Raw genomic sequence first — 5,294 nt, 5'->3', positions numbered from 1 at the left:
TCCCGGCTGCGAGGCGGGGGCGGGGACGGGGCGGGACAGACCGGGACAGGGGGGACAGGCGCCGGGACAAGGGTCGGGACAGGGCAGGACAGACCGGGACAGGGGGGACAGGCGCCGGGACAAGGGTCGGGACAGGGCAGGACAGACCGGGACAGGGGGGACAGGCGCCGGGACAAGGGTCGGGACAGGGCAGGACAGACCGGGACAGGGGGGACAGGCGCCGGGACAAGGGTCGGGACAGGGCAGGACAGACCGGGACAGGGGGGACAGGCGCCGGGACAAGGGTCGGGACAGTGCATGACAGACCGGGACAGGGCGGGACAGGCGCCGGGACAAGGGTCGGGACAGGGCAGGACAGACCGGGACAGGGGGGACAGGCGCCGGGACAAGGGTCGGGACAGGGCAGGACAGACCGGGACAGGGGGGACAGGCGCCGGGACAAGGGTCGGGACAGGGCGGGACAGACCGGGACAGGGGGGACAGGGGGCGGGACAGGGGGGACAGGGGGCGGGACAGGGCGGGACAGGCGCCGGGACTGGGGTCGGACAGGGCGGGACAGGCGCCGGGACAGGGCCAGACAGAAAGGGTCAAGGCGGGACAGGCGTCGGGCTGCGGCCTGCGGAGCGGGAACTGCCCGGCAACGAGCCCCCCTGAGCCAGCAGTGTGCCCTTGTGGCCAGTGGTGTCCTGGGGGCGTTAGGAACAGTATTCCCAGCAGGTCCAAGGAGGTGATCCTTTCCATCTGCTCAGCCCCGCTGAGGCCACACCTGCAGTGCTGGGTCAGTTCTGGGCTCCTCAGGGCATGAGAGACACGGAGCTCCTGGGGCTCCTGGGTCCAACGGTGAGCGAGAGGTGACTGAGGGACTGGAGCATCTCTGAGGAGGAAAGGCTGAGAGAGAGAATTCTGTTCACAGAGTCATAGAATGTGCTGAGTTGGAAGGGACCTAAAAGTATCATCAAGTCCCATTCCTGATGGTGCACAGATACCCCCCAGAATCACACCATATATCTGAGAACATTGTCCAAATGCCTCTTTAAATGCTTCCATCAAGCTTGGTACTGTCACCACTTCCTTGAGGACCCTATTCCAGTGCCCAGCCACCTTCTTTGTGAAGAATTTTTTTCTACTGTCCGACCTAAACCTCCCCTGACACAACTTCAGGCCATTCCCTCAGGTTCTGTCACTGGTCACCACATGTACTTATACTCAAGATGTACTTATTAGCATAGGATTTTTTTTTTCTTTTGGGATTTTGTGTGATAATTATTTATTTTAGAGGAAGTACCATGTTCAGTTCTGTGCTATTTCCTGAAATCAGGTGTATTTCATGCTTTGTGGCAATATCCTCCTTTATTAATGCTGTTATGAGTGTTTGATTAATGTACATTTGAGGATCTCTAGTCAGAGATCACCTCAGCATAGAAAACTACCTGTAACTCTGAAAATAAGTCTCTGCTTCCCCTTGCATCAGTGAAGAAATGCTAAAGATTGGGATTTCTTCACAGATACTCACAAATGTTTACTGTAGAAAAAAAAATCAAAAATAGCAATTCAAAGCAAAAGCTTAACACTAACTTTTGTTCAGAGGCCATTAAACATAAGATTTATTATCTTAAGTTCCATTGAGCCATTGAGCATTGCTCTGTTGGCAGTAGTTTGAAATCGTGTTCCACTGGATATCTGACTACAGACTAACCAGTTACACAAGGAACATCTAAAACCTCCTGCAAAAAAATGCTGAAGTCCCAGCAAAATCGGGCTGAAGTCTCCATTTAATGTTGTGAGATCACAAGCCTGAGAAATGGCTAATCTGGGGAGGGGCAGCCACTGAAAGAAATTTTTATACTTCCCGCTCCCTTTTCTTTGTTTTCTTGACTTTACTTTTGTTTTTCTTCTGTAAATATGTCTATCAGAGTGTCACTAAAGTCAGTGTGGGTTCAACCTGGGCAGCTGAACCTGAGCAGTTAACAGGTATTCAGCGACCTCTTGGATGCTTACAGCAAGAAAGTAATTTTTCTGCCTTACTCTCCTGTTGAACTCTTGTCCTCTATCCTGCTGACTCTCCAGCTACATTTTGACAGTGCATCTTTCCCCAGTTTTAGCTCCCATCTGATCAATGCACAGTTGTAAATATGTGTGTTTTCTAATTATGAAACATAGAAACATCTCACAGGGCAGGGCTTAAGGAAGAATAAAATGCATGCAGTCTGGAGACTTACTCTTCCAACCTCTAAATGCCTTTTTTCTTTTTTCCCCTCCCTCTTTTTTTACGTTTTTTTATCTTAAAAAAAAGAAGCAAGCACAACATGTAGAAACTTAGTTAAGCAAATTAACACCAAGCAAATTAACACCATAGTTATTTCACTGCAGTTAGATCCAGATGCATCAAAGTTGTTTTTTGATAGTAGTTGTCATAATTATTGCAAAGAATTCTTTGGATCTAGCACACGCAACATGCAGTGAATCACTGGTTCTCTTAAACACATTGATTTCCTATACTATTCCTAAGGACAGAACAGTCCAATACCACCTCAGATAGACAGACATTCAAAATGAATGCTACTGAAAATACAACTTACCATGAATTGCTATGTATAGATCACTGCTTACAAAAATTTAAATATATCTGTCTGGGGTGAATGTAAAAAAATCAACCATATGCAGTTGATAAGCCACAAAAAGCATTTCTTACTGCTGTAATTTATTGAAGATGAGCCTACTACATGACCATGAATCCAACGTGACAGTGCTGTCAGCTGCTGTTGTTTTCCTCCCTCTCATTTACTTTCTTCCTTAAAAAGATGTGAAATTTTCACACAAAATTCACAGTGTAAGGTTTTTCCCCATAGAAAATAAGTGTACAGATTGAGACTGAAATGTGAGATCAAGACAGACATGCAGGTCAATAGGAGATACAACAAATCTCTCAGCTGAATTCAGATTTCATGTACTCCTTTCATTATTGGCAAGGAAAACTTGCCAGACTCTCGAGAACTGAACAATGGCTGCCTGGTATTTGGATTCGGACATTCCTGGATTTGTTGCCTTCTCATAGAGGCCTCAAACTGTCACAGACATTTTTTTCATAAAATCCTCTCTTTGGGATTTTTCCTCTTCTGGGAAGCTGAGGCCTCAGAAGAAAAATGTCAACAATTATTATCTGCTGATGTGGAATGCAATAGGTGCACCTGTGATTGGCTCATGTTCCGTGTTTACAATTAAGGGCCAATCACAGGACCAAGCTCAGGGACAGAGAGCTGTCTTGTTTTAGATTCCTATTCTATTCTTAGCTTAGCAGCTTCTGCAACTTCTCTCTCTATTCCTATTAGTATAGTCATAATGTATCATATACATCATATTAATAAATCCAGCCTTCTGATCATGAAGCAAGATTCTCGTCTGTCTCTCTCACCCTGAGGAACCCTCACAAGTCACTGCAATATCAAACCACCAATCCCTGTACAGACTAAATTTGGGAAGTATAAATAGTCAACTATGTGACACTGCATCAGAAGTCTCATTCCACTCCTTGTGCAGCATAGAACGATAATTTCTGTTATAATTCAGAGGCAGCACACCACATAAAGAAGTGTAGTATATGGTAGAGATAATTCATGCTATTAATGTATAAAATATTGTAAAATCCAAACCATGTCTTTTGACCATTCTGGCCAAGAGCAGTTGTCTTATTCATATACATCTAGTTCCTGGACCGCTGTAAGATAAACATCGACGCTTTAACGTAAGAATAGAAGCTTCCAGGTCGATAATTGTTGGCTTCTCCAGGTTGCTGGGCCCACCTGAAAACGATTATTGCCCTGCCGATTGCATCTGTTGAGATAACCAACAGCGCCACCCTGATACATATGAATACATGGCTTCTCCAGAGCCCACTGACAGCACCGAGACACCTGGACGCGGCCTTTGTCCACCTCTGCACATAGAAAGCAGCAGCAATGCATGTGAAAAGACACAAAGAACATGCGGTCATCTCTGCCTCGGGCAGAATAAACTGTATAAGAACTCATTTGTGAACTGGGGAGACTCTGACACTCGGGGTCAGATCCGTGTTCACTCAGCACCGATCCCGGGCTCCATGCTGACCCTTGGCTGTGGTGGTTTCGACGACCGAACTTCGGTCTCGCAGACGAATTAATAAATCTTTGCTAAATTTTCTTATAAGTGTGGCTCACCATTTGATCATTTATAATAGCAGTATTTTTTTATAACTGTGTAACAAAGCAGTCTTTTGTTGTGCCATCTTAATTTTATACTAGAAATCTCTCACCCTGCTGTATTAAATGTTACTAGAAATAACAAGCCAATTATTGTCTGATGCTGCCTTCAGTGGTTTCATGGCCTCACCCAGGAAGCTCCAGCCATTTACAATTCCCACAGTTTTAGGGACTATTTTCCATAATGTCATAAACTATCTTTAAAGATCTGCAAATGGCCGTTGACTTGGAGAAAAATCTCTGAAACTACAGCTGTTTCTTTATTATTTTGAGCAGCATGTAATTTCCTCAGAGGAGAAGGGTCTGTTTTCCTGGGGCTTTTCATTCAAACCAGCCTTTCAGCAGCATGTGGAAGGCTAAAGGTTGATCATGTTGTGCTAGAGGTAACACTGCAGTTATGTTTTTGGTATTAAAATTATATCTGCATTTCTGATTTGAGTCTAGCTTATTTGTTCAGAATGAGGCCTACATATATAAATGTGCTAGTGGACGGCATTACATAGTGAGAGATCTCATTAAAATCTGTTCTACAACTCTATAGATTTCTTCATTTGCTAGGTACACAAATGAAAGATAGATATTTATGTAGGTTGTACTATCAAAACTTCTCATAGAGCTACAGAAAAGGTGAAAGACACACATATCCTGTAATTTTTATCACGCTGTGCTGAGGGGAATTTACAGATATGTTCTGTTAGAGTTCTCTAGGGACAGAGAAATCTCAGAACACTTATAAAGGGTGTTATAAATTATCAAATCGGTAGCCAAATTTATGAAAAATTTAACAAGGATTTATTAGATCAATAACAAAAATAGAAATTTTGAAAAAAACCCAAAAAAACCTACCACAGCCAAGACAGCATCAGCCCCGGGTGTGAACGCTGGGTGAACAAGGGTTCTGGCTGACAGAGTGACAGCGTTCCCCCAGAAGTTCACACCGAGTGCTCCCAGCAGCCAGCTTATATACAGTTTATTCTGCCTGAGGCAGGGATGACCACATATTTCTTTGTGTCTTTTTACATGTAGAGTTGGATCCATACATGTGCAGAAACAAAGACG

Source organism: Ammospiza nelsoni, chromosome Z (genome assembly GCF_027579445.1).
Source record: "Ammospiza nelsoni isolate bAmmNel1 chromosome Z, bAmmNel1.pri, whole genome shotgun sequence".
Classification (NCBI taxonomy): Eukaryota; Metazoa; Chordata; class Aves; order Passeriformes; family Passerellidae; genus Ammospiza; species Ammospiza nelsoni.
The sequence above is the reverse complement of the archived record's forward strand: the minus strand, read 5'-3'. Positions refer to the sequence as shown.